Source organism: Poecile atricapillus, chromosome 19 (genome assembly GCF_030490865.1).
Source record: "Poecile atricapillus isolate bPoeAtr1 chromosome 19, bPoeAtr1.hap1, whole genome shotgun sequence".
In the NCBI taxonomy this organism is placed as follows: Eukaryota; Metazoa; Chordata; class Aves; order Passeriformes; family Paridae; genus Poecile; species Poecile atricapillus.
This window is the reverse complement of record NC_081267.1, coordinates 5,669,910-5,689,955: the sequence shown is the minus strand read 5'-3', so window position 1 is coordinate 5,689,955 and position 20,046 is coordinate 5,669,910. Positions and strand designations below refer to the sequence as shown.

General features: G+C 55.0%; 1 pseudogene; it reads left to right on the top strand.

Moving 5' to 3' along the window:
- Positions 1-4,151: 4,151 nt before the first annotated feature.
- The window catches only part of LOC131586379 (uncharacterized), a 712,054-nt pseudogene continuing 696,159 nt past the window's right edge, over positions 4,152-20,046 (top strand).

Below are 20,046 nucleotides of genomic sequence, written 5' to 3'. Positions count from 1 at the left end.
ACTGCTCTACCAGGTTTTAACAGATGGTGAGAGAATACTTACTTTTGGTTACATCTTGCATTGCAACCCAGGACATGGGGTCCATAAAAATTTTACACCACCAAAATTCGGCCCTGAAAATGCCTCCCAGGAGTTCCCTATCTCTGTTCTCTCCCTTTTGGTGTTTAGGGCTTCCCCCCTGTCCCAGCTCCTGAGGGTCACGTGTGTATGGGGGTCCCCTATCTACTCGGTCCCTTCCCAGCCCAGGCTGCTGGGAGTACAAGGAATCTAAAATGTTTCTCCTGTTTCCATCCCCACACATAGGAATGATGGAGGTTTTTGGGGTCCCAGGGTCCCTGCTCCCCTTATTCTCTTCTTGGGGGTACAGTGGGTCCATGGAGACCCCCCCTGCCCCTCTCCAGGCAGTTGAGGCTCCCGCAAATCGCGGCGCTTCCCCTTTCTGGGCTCCCCACTTTGGGGTCCTGGGGGTCACAGGACTCTGCTCCTCCAGGCTGCCTCTGCCAGCAGCTGCCACTGGGAATCTCAAATGTCCCCCAAAGGGCATTTTCCACTCAGCATTGTACTTCTTCATTCTCCAATCATCACCGCCAAAAACCCAACCCAGGGACCCCCCCAGGATATCTGGGCCGAGCTCCCCCTCCCTGGTCACCTGTGGGATGGGGGGTGATGATCCCACAGATGGGGGGGCTGTGAATTCAGGGATTGCTCAACTGGGATATACTGGGCATGAGATCATACTGGGATAACAAGCACTTGACTGGGATTACTGGGAGTGTCTGGGAATGGCTATGGACATGCTGAGGGAAACTGGGATATACTGGGAGTGTCTGTGACCATCCTGGGGAAGACTGGGAACACACTGAGAACAATGAGAACTGTGTTGGTGACAACTGGGAGTGACTGGGTCTGCACTGGGGGCAATTGGGCATGACTGGGACCATGCTGACAAGGTCTGGGATCATCTGGAGAGGGACTGCGACTATACTGGGGGCAACTGGGTGCAACTGGGTTCACACTGGGAGGAACAGGGAGCAACTGGAACCATGCTGGGGACAACTGGCATCCTACTGGGATCACAGTGGGAGCAGCTGGGCCATGCTGGGCAAGACTGGGACCATATTGGCAGCAACTGGGACTGCACTCAGGGTGACTGGGAGTGGCTGGGAGCAACTGGGATCAGCCTGGAAGCACCTGAGGAGTGACTACGAGCAACTGGGATAGACTGGGAAGAGAGTGAAACCACAGTGCAGGTAAATGGGATCCACACTGGATAATCCTGGGAGCAGCTCTGCCCATGCTGGGGTCATACTGGGATTCTACTGGAAGTAGCTAGGATAATATTGGATGTGATGCAAAAGGGGCTGGCTGTGACTGGAACTGTGCTGGAGGTGACTGGGAGCAACTGGGCCCATCCTGGGAATGATAGGGAGTCACTCTGGCCATGACTGGAATCATACTTGGAGGATCTGGGATTGACTGGAACCACACTGGGGGTGACTGGGTACAACAGCTCATACTGGGAGTGACTGAGATTGTAGTGGGAGTGACTGGGATCATCCTGGAAGTATTTTTCTGTAGATCTTCTGTCTTTCTGGTCTCTTTTTATTCTCCTTATTATCCTATGTACCTGAAACATTTTTGGATATCTGAATATTACCAAAAATCTTAAGGGTTATTGGTTTTTAGGTTAAATGAGCTAATTTTGCAAAGTTAATGCTATGGTAAGAGTTTTATGTTCAACTGGATGTTGTATTAAACCCTTTGCGAGAGTACCTTAATCGTCTATATTTTAACAGTCAAATTTTGTATTATTTTGACCTCTTAGCTCAGTTTTTAGAACATGGTACCAGTATCATGGAGGCTGTGGGTTCAATCCTTGTGTGGGCCATTCACTTAAGAGTTGGACTTGGTGGTCCTTGTGTGTCCCTTCCTACCAAGAATGTTCTTTACATCTGTCCACAATGAGAATATCTGGTTGGTGTTTCTCCTGTGCACCAAACTCAAGCACAGGAACATTTGGTTACCACCAGCATTGAAGTGTTCTGGGGTGTTACAGCCCTGCAGGCTCACAGTGACCTCTTGTTTCCATAAGGCCCCACAGTGTCCCACTGGTTCCTTGGTTCCATGGGCCCAAGAGTGCCACAATGATCCCCTCGGTTCCACAACTTCCCATGGTGTCACTCTGGCCCCTTGGTTCCATAAGGATCTGGAGTGTCACACAGGTTTATGGCATTTGTCCTTGCTGCCCCTCACATCCCACTGCCCCACAAAGAGCCCCGAGCCACCCGTGAGGGACAGGCCCTGCTGTGCCAGGCCTGGGCTCAGGGCTTGGCCTTTCTGCTTCCTCCAACCCAGCCAGGGCTTGCTCAGCATTGCAGTTCCCCGCTCAGAGCCTTTGGCTCCCGGCAGTTCTGACCTCCAGGATCTGCTCTCACCAGTCCCTGGGGAGCCTTTGGCAGTTTCTGCCCTCAGTGGGGCCGGTTGAAGCTCCAAGGGACTTGGAGTTTTGCTTCTGACTCCTTGAGCAGCTTCTTCAGCCTGAAGAAGGGACAAAGGAGGATCAGGGAAAGGAGAAGGAAGCATGAGGTCAAGCACCCACTGAATTCACAGCCCCCACCTGTGGGATCATCACCCCCCATCTCACAGGTGAGCGGGGAGGGGGAGCTTGGCCCAGATGTCCCGGGGCGTCCTTCTTGGGTTGTGTTTTTTGGGGGGGATGTTTGGACAATGAAGAACTCCAAAGCTGAATGGAAAATTCCCCTTGGAGGGATACTGGGGGGTCCCAGCACCCCTAAGTGGGGAGATGGAAACAGGGGGAACTTTTCAGATTCCTGGCACTCCCAGCAGCCTGAAGAGGTCAGGGACCGAGTAGACAGGGGACCCACAGTACAAGCGTGACCCCCAGCAGCTGGGACAGGGAGGAATCCCTGAACAGCAAAGGAGTGAGACCAGAGATGAGGAACTCCTGGGAGGCATTTTCAGCGCTGAATCTTGGTGTTTGGGAGGTTTTTATGGACCCCATGTCTTGGGTTGCAATGCAAGATGTAACCAAAAGTATGTATTCTATCACCATCTGTTAAAACCTGGTAGAGCAGTTTTCTTTATCTCTTTCATCACCCATCCCTCAGAACTGGGGGATATCTTCTGTTAATGGGCCAGCTGTTAAAACCGGGTGGGGCAGTGTTCTTTATCTCTTCCACCACCCATCCTCTCTCCAGGAGGATATCTTCTGTTAATGGGCCATTGAGTCTCACTGCAGGACTGATAAAATGACATCATCCCATTGTGAGATGCTCCACCCAGGGGGAGGAGCCAAGCATTCCTGACTGGATATAATCAGAGAATCAAAGCACCACAGGCAGTCTTTCTCCACTGGATTCCCAGAGGAGAGACCAGACCCATCTACAGCACCAGAACTTCAGAGGTAAGCTACAATCTTCTATTGCTTCAACAGAACCACATCTGTCACTCCAGGAGGACTGCAGCCACTGCTGCCAGCACCCTGACCAACAGGGTATAGGGTTGTATACTGACTCTCTCAGAGTGTTGTTTTTTTGTTGTTTTTCTTTTTTACTGCTGAATTTTCATTTTCCTTTCTTTAGTAAAGAATTGTTATTCCTATATATTTATCTGAGAGGGCTTTCATATCAAGATTCTAATAATTTGGAGGGGGTTGTTGCTTACATTTTTATCAATTTCAATGGAGGCTTCTGCCTTCCTTAGCAAACACCTTTCCTTTCAAACCAAGACACACCAGATGCCCTGGTGACTTCTAGAGAGGGACTGGGACAGAGGGACCTTCAAACTCAATGTGCTCATTCCTTGTTTTCTCCCAAACCAGGATTTCCCAATCCCAGACCTGGAGGCTGGATGGAGAAGGAGGCTGCGAGGAAGAGGAAGATGCTCCAGGACGCCCAGGCAGGTGAGGAGGAAGTCAGTGCCCCTTTCCCCCTCTCTCCTGCTCCATCTCCCAGTCCAGCATGGCCCCCGGCTGCAGGACAACCCCGCTGCCGACGCCGTCCTGCCTGGGACGCACTGGGGGGATCTCCTTCCCCTTCCCTCTGGCACGAAGGCAAATCCCATCCTCTCCTTGTCCTTCCACCTCCAGACAAGGAGCTGAGGATGGAGACCAGGGAGGACAAATCCTCACAGCAGAACCTTATGGAAGAGGCCATTTTGAGCAGCTCCACAGTGCAGGAATCCAATGGGGAGGAAAAGCTTCAGAGATCCCGCAGGAGGAGGGGCTCCAAACCCATCCCAGGGTGCTCTGAGGAGAAAAGACCCACCCTGTGCCGGGAAGGCGGCCGGAGATCCAGCCGGGGCTCTGAGCTGGTGGTCCATGAGCAGCTTCAGGATGGGGAGAAGCCCTACAAGTGCTTGGAGTGTGGGAAGAGCTTCAGCCAGAGCTCATTCCTGATCCGCCACCAGATGATCCACACTGGGGAATGGGCCTACGAGTGTGGGGAATGTGGGAAGGGCTTCAGCTTCAACTCCGAACTCATCCGTCACCAGCGCATCCACACTGGGGAGAGGCCCTACGAGTGTCCTCAGTGTGGGAAGAGGTTTCAGACCAGCTCCAATCTCCTCAGGCACGAGCGGATTCACACGGATGAGAGGCCCTTCCGCTGCCCTGACTGTGGGGAGGGCTTCCAGCACAACTCCCACCTCATCAACCACCAGCGCATCCACACTGGGGAGAGGCCCTACGAGTGTCCCCAGTGTGGGAAGAGCTTCTCCGGGAGCTCTAACTTGACCCAACACCAATGGAGGCACCGGTAAGGGAAGCCCTGCGAGTGCCCCAAGTGCAGGAAGAGCTTCGTGTGCTGCCCCAGCTCCATCCTCCAAAAGTGGACCCACGTTGGGCAGTGCCCTGATGACCCACGTTCCCAGTGATCTGCGCTGGGAACACACTGGGCTGGTGGTCATTTTGATTTGGCCCTAATTTTCTTTTCATTCATCTTCATCTATTTAAAACAGACAAAATTGCGGTAAAAGTCAACAGATTCGTCAAAGGCATCTAAAGCCTCACTTTTACTAGTGCTTGAAGGGAATCTGGTATTCAGGGAGGTAAATGGGTGGGTTTTGGGGGTATTTGGTATATTTTTCTCCATCTCTTGGCACTCAAGGAGATGAGCGAGTTCAACCTGTCACCTCAAAATCACTTTATGCCACTGAAAAGGACTCATTCCCACCCAGATTTCCTGGATTCCACAGCCCCTCAGGGTGCGTTGCCTTAAGTTTTAGCTTTCATATTTTTCATATTCTACACTGCCTAGGTTTGTAGTTTTGAACTTCTCATTAGGTGTTACTGAGCTCTCTTCACAGAGTAGGTAGACAAAACAATTCCTTTTCTAGCTTCATACCAATGACAGTTGTTACAAATTTCAGGCCCAAAAGCACAAACAAGGGTGAACTGAAGAGAGAAAACAAGAAGGATGGGACTTGATCATCTGAAGCTGTAACTGGACAATGAACCTCAATCTGCAGATGGACCTAAACTTCTAAATTGTGAGACCTTGTGATCACTTGTCCATTTTTGTGACTATTTCTGGTCTATCTTGGGTGTAGCTCTTGCCAGGCTCTTGTACTGCCCATGGTGTATTTAAATTCTTCTAATAAACTTTATTCTTAACTCTGTCCAGCCTCTGTTCTAGGTCAGCCTTCTGAAGGCATCAGGTGGAATGGGGTTGGAAGGGGATTGGGTGAAGTGGGATGCAAATCAGGAGGGGTGAGATGGGCACTGGGGGGGGCAGGATGGATGGGATGGAGTTTGGGAGGTGTGAAATGGGGGAAATCGGGATTGGGAAGGGGGTCTTGATATCCAGCAGGAATGGGATGGGTTGGGGTTTGGATTGGGGAGGTGGGGTGGGGTCTGGAATGAGACAGCCAAAGTTTGGGGGTGATGAAGGGAGGAAGAGCCCATTACTGAGTGAGTTTTGTGTGAGGTGCCCCTGCCCAGGGAGGCAAGGATTTAGTTTCAAATGAACATTGTTAAAGTGAGAGGTGTGGGCAAGAGGGAATTCCATCCCTCTGCCTCAGAGGTTGGGCCCTGCAAGCCCAGGAAGAAACTCCACCCTGGATCCCTCGTGGGGTGGCAGCCCAGGGATTTCTGATTGGGTTTGGGCCCCTGGGGTTTCTCCCTTGCTGTGTTCCCAGTGGTCCCTGACCTTGAACTCCACCCTGGTTCTCAAACCCCATCTCCCTGCCTCTGTTTGGGGCTGTCTCTGGATCTGAGTTTGTTCCTGAGCTGAATAAATGTTCTCCTGAGCAGAATCCCATCTCGTTGGTGTCCCATGCCTGTTCCTGGTAACTGTGGCCTCCCTGGACATGATCCTGCAGCCCCGAAATGCAAGACCCTGCAAAATCAAGCCCCCCAGACCCCCCAAATATCAAAAAATTCCCATAAATTTGCCCAAATTCCCCAAAATTCCCTTAATTTTTCCTAAATTATTCTTTTTGTCCCACTCCAAGACCAGGTGCCTCCACTGGATCTCGAGGACACCCCCAGGAATTTGGAGGGGGTCTCTCCTCCCCTGCCACTTCCAAAAGCCCACCGCTTTTGGGAAAAAAAAACCCAAACAAAATCCCTTGGATTCAAGGGGGAGTTCCCAATTTTTAATGTATTTTTTGGGTGTTCCCCCCAAGTTTTTCAGATTTTTTTTCATTTTTTTGCCTTTTTTTTTTGGTTTTGGCATTTTTCAAAATGAACTTTTTTGTGGGGGTTCCCCCAATTTTTTTGGGGGGGTCCCTCAATTTTTTTCTGGGAATTCAACCCCTCCCTCGATATATCCTTTGTCCTCCTCCCCCCAAATTGGGTTGAGGGGATTTTTTTTTTCTGTTTTTCTTTATTTTTACCTTTTCCCCCCCCTTTTTTTTCTTTTTTCCTCTTTTAATTTATTTGTACTTAATTTGGAGGGCTGAGGGGCAGGAATTTTGGGGAGGGGTCGCCTGGGGGGGGCTAGAAAATTTGGGGAGATGCCCATCCCCCCAGAAACAGGAAAAATCACAGAAATTCTGGTGTTTTCCCCCCATCCCAAGGTGTGAAAAATATGAAATAAAAAATTTATGTTCTCAACTTTTCTAGTGATTTTTGGGGAGGGAGTTGCGATTTTGGGGGGTTGGGTTGGGGAGGAGTTGCTAGTTTTTTGTAGGGGAGTCTCCTAGGTTTTGGGGTGGAATTTGGGAATTTGGGGGGAATTTGGAGGTTTGGAGGGAAATTTGGGGTGTTGGGGAGAAACTTTGAGGGTCCTGGGGGAATTTCAAGGTTTTAGGGCAGAAATTTTAGGGGTTTTTTTGCAACATTTGGGTGTGGGTGGAGGAAATTTGGGGTTTTAGGGAGAACTTTGGGTTTCTTAGGGGGAGGATTTGGGGTTTTGGGAAAGAAAATGGGGATTGGGGGGGAAATTTGGTGGTTTTGGGGGAAATTTGGGGGGGTGGGGAAATTTTGGGGGTTTTGATGAATTCTGGGGTTTTGAGGGGAAGTTTGGGTTGGGAGGAAATTTGGAGTTTTGGGGTGGGATTTTGAGTCTTGGGTGGATTTGGGACTTTGGGGGGAGTATGGGGGTTTTGGGGTTTTTGGGGTGATTTGTGAAGAATTTCGGTATTTTTGGGGAGGCATTTGGTGGTTTTGGGGGGAAATTCAGGAGTCTTGGGGGGGTTCTGATTTTTGGAAAAGGGATTTGGGGAGAATTTTTTGGGTTTTGGGGGAATTTCCATTGATGGAGAGGGGTCCTGATCCCATTGAGAAGGGGCATTTTGGGGAGGCCTGAATTTGGGGGGGGGGTCGGGGTCTCAGGGGGGATTCCCCATTTTAGGGCAGGGTTTGGGGTGGATTTAAGGGGATTTTCCAGTGATGGGGAGGCATCTTGGGGGTGGGATTTGGGGAGGGGTCTCATCAGAGCCCCATCCTGAGCTGGAAGCGGGGGGGATGTTGGGAGTGGAATCTGGGGAGGATCTGGGGGGAGATTTTCCATCCATGGGGAAGGTTCCCGATCCTGGGGCAGTTCCTGAATTTGGGGGGCAGTCTGGAATTTGGGGGGGTCTCATTGGGGCAGCAGGAGGGGCTGGAAGCGGGGCACGATGTTGGCGAAGCCGCTCTCCAGGGGGGCCGTGGGCAGCTCCTCGGGGGGTGCCGGGGGTCGCGGCCGCAGGCGCTGCAGCAGCGAGGTCAGGAACAGGAACAGCTCTGCCCGCGCCAGCGCCTCCCCCAGGCACAGCCACTGCCCTGTGGGGAGGGGGCGTCAGCACCGCCCCACCCCAAAGGGTCGGGGGTCCCAAAAGGGGCTGGGGGTCTCTAGAGGGACTGGGGTCCCAAAAGGGGCTGGGAGTCCCAAAAGGGGCTGGGGGTTTCAGGGATTGGGGATTCCAAAAGGGCCGAGGGGATTCCAAAGGGTCTGGGGACTTTGGGGGCTACGGGATCCCAAAAGGGTCTGAGGTCCCAAAAGGGTCTGGGCTACCCCAAAAAGGGTCTGGGGGGTCCCTAAAGGGTCTGGGAGCTTTGGAATTGGGGTCCAAAAATGGTCTGGGGGTTTCAGGGGTGGAGGTCCAAAATGGGTCTTGGGTCCCCACCCCGAGGAATTTTGGGATTCCAAAAGGATGTAGGGCCCCACCACAAAGGAATTTGGGGATTTTTGGGATTCCAGAAGGATTTAGGACCCCACCCCAAGGATTTATGGGATTTTTGGGGTGCCCACTGGCCGAGAAGGGCACAAAGGCCTTGTTGTGCTGGAACTGACCCTGCTCATCCAGGAAGTTCCCAGGGTCAAATTTTGGGGGTTTTTGAAGGACTTGGGGTTGTATAGGACCAAGCTCAGCAGGGGGTAAATGTCTGTGTCCTGTGGGGTCAGGTGTGGGGTAATTGGGGTCATTTGGGGTCAGGTGTGGGGTCAGAGGGGTCCTTTAGAGTAATTTGGGGTTATTTGTGGTGATTTGGGGTCATTGGTGTCATTTGAGGTTACTAGGGTGTAAGAGACAGTCTGAAGTTACCCTCATCTGCCCCACAACCATCGCAAGAACAGAGACCGAGACCCTGAAGACCCTGAGGGAATTTGTGCAGGGGTTCTGGCCTGGTTGAGGTGGAAGCTTGCCAGGTGATGGTTTGCAGGTGTGCTTGTTGTGCTGTCAAGGTACACTGCCTTCATTCCTGCTGCTGAGCAGGGACTTGTAAGGAGCGGCCTGTTCTGTACCTTACACCTGCTTCCCAGAGCAAGGGCTCTCATCACAACAGCCGAGGAATTTCCCCACCTCTTGGCCAGCTGCCCCTTGCTTTGAAACAGACTGTAAAAATGACTTTTCCAAGTTACTTTCTTCAAGAGAGATCTCCCCATGGAAGAAGACACCAGCGACCCTGTCTCATCCGTTGGTAGCTATCACCCCCCTCATTTTGCATTTTTGCATTTTGCCTCTTTATCCCTCTCTCCATCTCTCTCTCTCTCTATTCTATCACATAAACCTTGTTGCTGGCACTAAAATAAAGATGCATTAGTGCTGTTGTGATTTAAACTGAAATCCCCTGGTGTCCTTTTTGCACTCTGAGATCAAACAAACCTCTCACAACTTCCACTTGTGTTAGGGGATTGTGACACTCGGCAGCGGGGTGACCCAAGGTGTGGCTTAGAGCAAATGCTCCACAGCACAAGGATATTGGTAGGCACATGGTGGAGACAAGGATGAGGAGGAGACCTCCAGTATGGGTTCCAAAGGCTTTTACTCGGCAAAAATATATACTCTGCTCAGTTTTGGGCGCTTGTCTTACAGCAGCTAGAGAAACTTGCTTTAAGCAAAAAGGTGAGGAAAGAACTAGAATGGACTCCTTTCAAAACCCAGTTGAAATTTTGCAAAAACAATTAGATGAAGAAAGGAATGAGATCCATCTCTTGCCAGTGGCCCAAAGAGAGGAATGGGTTAAAAATTCAAAGAATGCTTACTCACCAAAGAAACAGTGGAGAGGGAAACCCCTCTCATTAATCAAATTTACCCTCAAAAAGAACTAACTGATGAAAAATTGTGGGGAGCACTGCTGTCCTGGCTTGAAACCTTTAATTAAAACAGAATATAATCATATAAATGAAGAAGATCTTGATTTGCATACAATCACTAAAGAAATCCCGTACACTGCTGCTGAATTGGCTGAGCTGAAAAAGGAGCACGGGCGTCTCCCTCACGAGTCAGAGACAGAACACATACTGCATCTCTCACCGGAGGAGATCAGATTTGACTGACAGAACAAGAAGCCAGTGGGTACTGGGGACATGGGGTCTTCTCAACAGCAGGAGACAGATGTAACCCGTGCTCCCTAACTCAGCACGCAGCTCATTGGGCAGCAGGGCTTAATCCATTGGAAAGGGGAGACCCTGTAGCTATAGTTGGTACTCCTGACCAACTACTGGAAGACATGCACAAAGCTGCCTGCTTGCAAATGATACATGACAGAAAATTAACTACTGGCTATGAATCACCAATGCAATTACCTGTGCAATGATGACCCCTTTAATTCGAGCCCTTCCAGAATCACATAAAGCTACAGCAATTTTCCTTCAAAAAACCATAGCAGCTATAACTCCTGTTGTTGGCACTAAAATAAAAGTGCACTATTACTGTGATTTAAGCTGAAATCCCTTTGTGTCCTTTTGCACTGTGAGATCAAACAAATCTCTCATGATTCCCGCCGGTGTTAGCGGATCATGACAGAGCCCTCAGCAATCCAGGCAGCAACACAGGCAGCAGGACACAGAGGGCACTTCCTGGCTGGGACAGGGCTTGTGGCTTCAGCAGAACCACCAAAGGCCAAGGGGCTTCTGGCCATTTTCCCTGCACCACTGCACGCCTGGGCAGCTGGCAGAGCACAAGCCCCCTTTTCCCCCTCTTCCCCTATGCCCCCCACACAAAAGAAAGCAAAAGAAAAAGCAAAAGCAAAAGCCCTTTCTTTTGGGCAGCAAAAGAAAGCTCCTGGGAGTCTGTCTATGATAACATATCCTATATTATTTACATACTAAAGAAAAACAAAAAAGAAAAGAACAATCTTTGCAGGAAACAAAGTCTCTGCTGGCTGCTCATGTGGCCCCAGCAGACACAGCCTCCCAGATCAGCTCTCTGCAGAGCTCCAGCAGCGCAGCCAGCTGAGGCCCGACAGACGAGGCCGTGACCTCCATGCCCTGCGGAGCTGATCTCGCAGCCTCTGGAAGGTGGAGATCGGAGCGTGGTCTCCTGCCCTGAGAAGGCACAAAGTCTGAAGTGCCAGGCTTCCAACCTCCAGGCTGCTGTCACATGCTGTGTCTTCAAGGGCTGGAAGAGAGACGGACAGAGCCACGGTCAGATCCCAGACCTGCGGGGGCCCACGGAGAGCCCCCTGCCAGGGCCATCCCAGCCGGCTCTTGCCATGGCCAGCAGGGAGCAGGGACCGAGGGGATCAGCCCGAAGCTGCGGCCACGAATGCCCCACGTGCCCCTGAAATCTCGGTGTGCTCTGCCCACACCGCCCCTCATCCACACAGGGAGCAGAGCCCTCCACAGCCAGGCTAGGGCTTGCAGCTGCCCCCGACAGCCCCGCTGACAGCCCGCTGCCCTCACTCACCCTCACAAATGAGCAGCATCTCTTTCTTCTGCCCCCTCAGGTGCTGCCCGGCCATCCCTGGGAACACAGAGCCTGTCAGGGCCCCGGCGGCACAGCTCCCTGCCAGCGGCGCTGCCAGCCCTGTGGCCACACGCCCTCCCGCCCCGGCAGGGCTCAGCCCGGGCCCTTGCCGCATCCTGACTCAGCCCAAGGGCACGGCTGCCAGAGGCCGGCAGCAGCCCCGAGGGCAGCCGGGGCTCCAGGGCGCCGGGCCCGGGTGCCGCTGCCGGGGCAGCAGCCGGGGCCGGGGCCGAGCTGCGGCGGGGCGGGGAGGGAGCCCGGGTTCGTGGCTCACCGATGAACCTGATGGCCGCCTCTCGCAGGGGCTCCTGTGGGCTCTGCAGGTACAGCAGGGCCCGGCGCAGCTGCTCGGCCGCTCGCTTCCTGTCCTGTGCCAGCTGGAGAGAGCGGCAGGAGGGAAGGGTTGGTGCGGGCTCTGCCCCTCGGCCGGGCACTGCCTGCGGCCAGCCCCGGCCTCCCGTGCCCGCCCAGCCCTGAGGCCCGGCCAGCAGCCGCTGGCGCCGGGCTCTGGAGGGGGCAGAGGGCCGGCTGCTGCCCGGGGAGTCGCGGTGCCGCCCTGCCCGACAGGCCAGCTGGGCCGGGGCTCCATGGGCACACGGCTCGGGGCCACAGGGGGCTGGAGTAGAGCCCGCGGGGCCCAGGGAAGGGAGCAGCGTGTGGGGCACAGGCTGGCGCCCCTGGGTGCGGCACTGGGCAGGGCACAGCTGCCAGCCACACACACTGAGCTTCTCCAACCTGGGGCTGGGGCTTCCAGCCCGCCCTTACCAGGCCCTCGCCAAACCTCCAGCTCTGATCCACCCGCAGCATCTGCTGGAGATCCTTCCTCTTCAGGAATCGGGCGGAACAGAGCAGCGTTTCCCGGGAGGCCTGGAGAGCAGCAGAGACCCAGAGATGGCACCACAGCCCAGGGCGCAGGACCCATGTCCCTGGACCAAGATCAGGAGGGAGCTGCAGCCTGCGAGGCAGCAGAGCAGGAGGCACTGAGCGCCCTGCCAGGGAGCCACGGCATCTGCCGAGTCCTCACATCAACCACGCGCTGGTTCTCGTCATGGCAGTGCAAGGAGAGTGGGAGCAGACTCTGCTGCACGTGGGACTTCAGGGCCTTTTTTCCCTCCTTTGGCAAGAAATCCATCATCTCACGGAAGATGAACATGGAGCACAGCTGCACCTGGCTATCATCCTGTAGGAAAGGAAGAAATAAAGACGTCAGCATCAGCTGCTTCAGGCCCACCTGGGCACAGCCTGAAAATGCACAGGGCACAGTGCCTAGGCAGCAGCCAGCGGCCATGGCTGGAGACACAGAGCCTTACATTGTCGAAGAGCGGCAGGAGCGCCTCAGCCAGCTGCAGGCCGAGGGGGATGGTTATCGGGCCAGCGTTGTACAGGAACAAACGGCTGAGGAGAGCAATGCTCATCCCAAGCACATCGCTGTCATTTTCCCACAGGAGCTCCACGAGCCTTTCATGCAGGCTCCACATTCTTTTGGCCTGTGTGGAACACAAGTGTGTGAAATGCCACCCTGCTGCCACAGGGCCCAGAGGCCAAAGGCCTGTGCCAAAGCCCTGGGGCAGAAGGCAAGAGGCAGGAGGCAGGAGAGCTGGCAGCAGCTGCCTCAGTGGCCAAAGGCCAGCCAAGTGCAAGCCACTGCCTTCCCCAGCCCCACGCCGGCAGCCGCTGCCCCCTTCTCACCATGGAGGAATTCTTGCCCAGCACCACAAGGCCTCTGAGTGCCAAGCGACGCCTCTCCCTGCACTCGCTCTGCAGTTTGTTTGATGTGATCTCCAGGACACTGTCACGGTATTCACTCGAGTCCAGGCACTCCAACATCTGAAGAGCACAGGCCGGTGATGGGGCAGCACCGCACAGGGCTGGGCCCAGGCAGCAGCACAGGGCGTGGGCACCGTCCCGGGCGGCTGCGGCACCGAGAGGGCAGAGAGCTGGGAGACAGCTCAGCGAGGCAGTGCTGGCCTTCAGGCTCACCTCCACAAGGAATGCCATGGCGGCCAAATCCCCGTGTGCCATGTCTTTGCTGAGCAGCCCGAGCAGGTAGAATGTAATCGCAGAACACAAGGGTAGGGACACGTGACGCATTCCTCTGACGGGAGGAAAAAGGAACCAAGACCCTGAGCCAGCGGGACAAACCTCTCCATGGACTGACTCACAGGAGGAGCTTGGCCCTTCTCCACCACCCTGCAGGGGGACCCAGGCCCTTTGGGAGGAAGCTGCTCTTGGGCACCCTCCTCTCCCAGGCTTTTGCAGTGTCCTTGGCCATCCCTTGGTGACAAGGCCCTCTGGCCCATGACCACGGGGACTGTGTGGGGCACCCCAGGCACAGGGCACAAACGCTGTTTGGGGGCAGCTCACCTGGCCAGCACACCCACGGCACAGTGGTGCGTGCCAGCACAGAGCAGCGTGTCCCAGCCACACTCGTCTTCCACTGCCGCCACCACATCCTCACAGTGCAGTCGGCAGAGCAGGGCCTTCAGGGTCTGCACTGCAAACCTGTGTGCACAGCAAAGCCCAGGTGATGCTGGGAGCACGGGCTCCTGCCCTGGGGACATGGCAGGGACAGGAGGACGGGCATGGAGCACCTGTTGGGGCTGATGGCAAGGCCGTGTTGCTCCTGGCATCTCTTCCAGAAGGTATCGACCTCCTCTGGCATATCCAGTGTGCTGAAGAGCACTTGCAAGAGCAGATGCACCAAGAGGCGGGGGAAATACACTGCCACTGCATGTGGGACACAGGGCAGCTGCAGCATCTTCCACATCACCACAGTTGCCTGCGAAGGACAGAGCAGCCCGAGTCAGCGCTCAGTGCCCAGATGTCCATGTGGCAGGGCCTGAGCGTGGCAGGGAGAGGCCAGTGGAGATGTAGGGACAGCAGCCAGCCTGGTGGCCCTGGAGCTGCTCCTAGGCCAGGTTTGAACCCAGTGCCTGATGCAGGGAGATGCCATGGGAGGAGGGAGGATGGAGACCTGAGGGAGAGGTGACCTTGGGGTGAGCAAAGGTCAGTTGCAGAAACTCACAGCCAGGGCAGGGACAGCCGTGTGGTCCCCATCGGAGGTGCACATGCTGTGCTCTGGCCAGTTGCCCAGCACATCCAGGAGTATCAGCATGGCCGGCTCTGCAGCCCTGCACGAGCACATGATGCTCTTCCACATGGTGGTAGCAGCTCTGTGGGGTCAGAGTTCTGTGTCAGGGGGGTCTGGGACACATCACCGTGGCCTGGGCAGCAGCAGGGAGCTGAACTGGCTGCCAGCCCTGCCTCTGCCCCCTGCCCCTCAGTGGCAGCCCAGCCCTGTGGGGACTGGCCCCTGAGGGCAGCAGGCTCGGGGGCTGCTGTGCCAGGGCTGACAAAGGGAGGAGCCACAGGGCCCTGGAATCCTCTGTTTGTCAGACACCTGGGCCAGGCTGTGCAGGGTGATGCCCTGAGCCCTCTGGGCACGTGGGCCCTGTACCTGTCACACGATGGGGCCACACGCAGGAGAGCCATCACCACGTCAGCAGGCTGTGCCTCTGTCAGATCCAGAAGGGGCCTGCACAGATTGTACTCAGGAAACTCATTAGCCTCGAGCCACTGGTGGATGTACCTCACCATGCTGGGCACCTGGAGAAAGGCACAGGGAAACTTGGAAAGCTGCCAGCGGGAGTAATGTGCCCAGCTTCCCAGAGAAGTGCTTCCCTTCCCACCACACTGCCACGGCCTCAAAGGCTCACAGTGAGCAGCTGGCGTGGCCAAGCAATTCCTGGGAGGATGGAAGCCAGGCCACAGGCTGCTTACTTGCTTTGGACTGGAAGGACCCTCCTCCACAAGCATGTCCAGCAGGGCAGCACAGGTCTTGGTTTTGAAGATGGGAGAGTATGCTCTGACCACAGTGCCCATGGCACTGGTCTCTTCCTCCCGAATTCTCTTCATGAATTTGCAAATCATCTGCAGCAGAAGGGCAAGAAATGAGGGACATTGCATGGAGTGCTCCAAGCGTGGTGCTGGGCTGAGCAGGGACAGCAGGCCCAGCCCAGCTGGGGATGGCTGCAGGTACCTGCGCTGTTGTGCGGAACAGGCCACGGCTGCGTCCCTGCTCTCGAGTGCGCTCCATGGCTGCTCCTGGCAAAGAGCGAGCACAGCCAGAGCTGAGGGGCTGCGGGAGAGGCCGGAGAACACAGCCCAGCCCTGCACTCCCCAGGCAGGGACAGCCTCGGGATGCCCCAGGGCACAGAGTACAGCTCCAGGGTGTCTGCCCCAGCCCCACTTCTGTCCTGTCCATGGGCGTGTCCCCAGGGGATGGGATGGGATGGGATGGGATGGGATGGGATGGGATGGGATGGGATGGGATGGGATGGGGCGAGGCCAAGCTGGCTGCAGGCACCAGCCCTGTGGCCCAGGTCTGCCGCTCACCCTCCTGCGGTGGCTGGAATTGCTCCAGCTCTCCAGGCTGCTGTGCTGGGGCAGTCCCAGGGCCTTCTTTCTCCTCCTTCACCCCGGTCACCTTGGGGACACTTGGAGGTCTCTGCTCAATAACACCGCCTGGATTCATGGCTACTTGCAGCAGAGGTGGCTCGGAAAAGGTCGGAGTTGGCAAGTCCTGCAGCCGTGCCTGGAAGGCACCTGCAGGAGTGAAGTCTTGGCAAGGCTGCAGGACAGCAAGTCCTGCACTCAGGTCTCAGGGGCTCGTGCCACAAGGACAGGAGACTCCTCATCAAGGACCGCGGTGAGGAAATGCCACGGTCTGGCCTCGAGCACACCTGAGAAGTGTGGTGCTTCACCTCACCAGAAGTGAAGCCTCAGGAAGGCTGCAGGTCACCGAGTGCTGTGGTCTGGCCTCGAGGTGACCTGCAGGAGTAACGCCTCGGAAAGGCTGTGGGTCAGCAAGGAATGAGTGCGCCGTGCGGGGGCTCCTCACAGCACCACTCTGTCCCGTCCTGCCCTGTCACGTGCACCAAGCACTGTGGCGTGGCTGTGTCACTGCCAACACTAATGTCACCCCATGTCACAAAGGGCCCTTGGACACCCTGTCCCGTTCCATTCCACGGTTACCATGCTGCACCGTGTCACCAAGGGCCGTTGCACACACTGCCCCCTGCCCTGGGGCTCCACCCAGCCCAGCCAAAGTGGCCCAGCTTGGAAGCAATGCCTTGGCCCAAGTGTCTCAGACAGCCCAACAGGATCTTTAGGAACAGCTCAAACCATCAGCAAAGGCTGCCCTGCTCTGTGGGCTCAGGGCAGCAGAAGGAGCCCCTGGGCTGCCGATGCTAAATTTGCTGATTTCCAAAAAATTCTTCATTCACATACCCTTTTACAAAGTACCTAATTCTTTCTGCATCCAGCTTTTTGCATAGCTGAAGCATTATCTCACTGCCTCGGCACCAGCGTGCCTGGTGTCCAGCCTAGTGTCAAACTAGGACACTCCAATAAAATGGAACAAGCCAGTGTTGGTATCTCCAACACAAGAGTGGCAGTAGAAAACAGGGCTGTTGTTATCCCAAGCCAACCATTTGTGTGTATCCACTGGAGTGACAGAAGCACCTGAGCATTTCTGCAGCTCATTTAGGATACAACTGGGAGGCTCCAACCAAAGTAGCAGGGCTGCAGTTGATTTGTGCCCTGCTCTAGGAACATCTGAAGCCACGGATGGCTGCTGAGGAGATGGGGCTGTGATGCTCGCGTGTAGCCAGGAGAGCAAGAGCAGCACCTTTGCAGGGTGTGAAAGGGCTACAGAGAAGTGGGAGAGTGACTCTTTGTCAGGAACTGTAGTGACAGGACAAGGGGAAATGGGTTCCAATGGAGAACAGGAGTGGATTTGATGTTAGGAAAATATTCTTTGGTGTGAGGGGGGTGAGGCCCTGGCCAGGCTGTGCAGAGAGGCATTAAAGGACAGGCTGAACAGGGCCCTGAGCAACCTGGTGAGGTGGGAGGTTGCTCAGGGCTGAACAAGAGGACCTTTAGGGTCCTGCCCAAGCCAAACCATTCCAGGATTCCAACATTCCAGGCCCTAATGGAAGTGGTCCCAGGACTCCTGTAACATCACTGCCCCCAGAGTTGTGATGTCTCAGCCCGTGTTCCAGCAGCAGAAACGCAAGCAGGGCAGGATCCCCTCGCTTGGCTTTTGTCCCTTGAACAATCTGAGCACGGGGCAATGCAAAGCAGAGGAGGGCCAGAGCTTTTGGGGGCTCCAAGCCCTTAATATCAGCCCCTGCAGCTGCAAAAGCTGCTCCCCAGATGCTGGCTCCAGCAATTCCCAAGGCCATAAAGGCCTTCAGAGCCTGAATGTGGATTTTGCATCCCTGTAGCTTGATGCCAGCTCTCAGCCCAGGAGTCCCTGTGGCTGCAGCAGGAGGGGTGGCAGAAGGTTTCCTGCCTGCTTTGCATTGCTGCAGGGGCTGCTCCTGTCAGAGCCCCCTCTCTGCTGGTGACAGCTTTGCTCTTGGGGACAGCGCTCTGCAGCAGCCCAGGAACACGAGCGGTGCCCAGTGCTGGGAGCGCCGCCAGTGGTTCCCTCCTGTGCTCGGGGACCCAGCCCCAGGGTGGCTGTGCCAGCACCCCCAGGGACCTCCAGCCTCAGGAACCCAGGGCAAGGGGAAACCACAACTGTGCAAATGCTGCCTGTGCCCAAAGCAAATGCAAAGACAGACAGCCTGTGACAAACAAAGACGATTTATTTACACAACAGCACCACCACCACCACCACCAACAAACTACAGAATGTATTTACTTTATAAGAACCTTCATAGCAACAATCTATAAAATGTATTTACAAATTAAAGGACCTCTATAACAGTTGCAATCTAAGAAATGTATTTACAGAAGAATCTAACTACGGCCTATAGAACATAGATACTGAAGGGACTGTGTCCATCATCTCTGTTATTCCTGCAAGAGAAGGAGGCATCCTGGCCACTCCAGCCCAGCCCTGAGGGCTGTTCCTGTGCACGCTCTGGTGCTGTTTCTGCGCTGTCCAGAGCCGCTTCAGCAGCAGCGACTCAGCAGCGCTGCTCGAGGAGACATCACCACCCTCCCCATGGAGGCAGAAGCTGTGCAGACACAGAGCTCTGTGTCAGGGGAGCCTCGGTCTCAGCACCGTGGCCTGGGCAGGCGCGGGGGCCTGGGCTGGCCGCCAGCCCTGCCTCTGCCCACTGCCCCTTATCGCAGGCACCCAGTGGCCGTGGCCTGGCAGGGCCTCCTTGCCCTCCTTGTCCCCAGCCAGCCCAGCCTGGGCACCTCGGGGCTGCTGAGGCCCAGCCTCGAGGGCTTCTGCCGCAGGCATGGCAGTCTCTCAGGGGAAGCAACAGAGCTGCGGGTGGCAGGAACAAGGCGACTGCCTGGGGGCTGCTTGTGGCCTCTGACACCCAATTCCTCAGGGCTTTGTCTTGGTTCTAGAAGACAGGTGTCTGCTAGGGAGAGCAGGAGCTTCCCTTGGGATGAAAGAATGTAGACCCCCTCCCTCCGAATTATTATAAATTTGAAATCAAGGGGCTTTCAGGCAGAGATCTGGGGATAGGAATAACAGTTCTTTACTAGTATAACCAGGTCAACAAACAAACAATAACTACAGCAATAACAAGAACACAGAACCAGGGACCCCGAGACAGCTTTCTCGGCTGAGATGGGATGGAGGAGAGGTTTTGTTTTCACAAACCCCTCGGGCAGTCAGTCCCAGTGCTCCTGCAGGGCTCTGAGGAACACTCAGCTGGAACAGCAGGGACGAGCTGAGATCCTGGGCTGGTGGATGAGGTGGATCAGCAGCTCCGTGGCGGTGCCTGGCACTGCCACACGTCCCGGCAGGACAGGGGGTGCGAGGCCACCAACAAAGAGGGAAGAAGGAGAAGAAGCAGCAGCTCCATCTGGGTGATGGCGAAATTCCCTTCTCTCCACAGCAGCAGCTCCGCAACCCAGCACACAAACATCCTTCCCCGAAGCCGAGGAAAAGCCAGCTAAAAACTGTCCCCACCCTCCTTTTCTGCCCCCTACCCCCCCTACCCTGGGCCCGGCCACTCTTTGTCCTTTGTGAGCACCCCTAAGTACCGGTAGTTAGGTTGTCCCAGCACATAATGGGTAAAAATTCCCTGGGCCGGCCAGAACACAAAATAAAACAAAAAAAAGAACACCTAACCCTCAACACTATCCACCCCAAATTTTTTCCCATACCAAAATGTTACATCAAATATTAAACCTTAAAATTATACACAAACACATACTACTTTAACTATATACATATGTACATACAGATACAGATACAAGCACAGTGTCATGGGTAGTTCACCCTAAAACCAGGTCCCCTTGGGGTATGCACCAGGTCTCTCCATCTTTTTGCATCACCCACCAAGTGCAACCCGGTCCTTGAGCAAAGACAACCCCACGGATTGGATTGTCTTTGCTGAAGGCAGAATTAACCCAAACAGTTTTTCCCAGCATACCTCT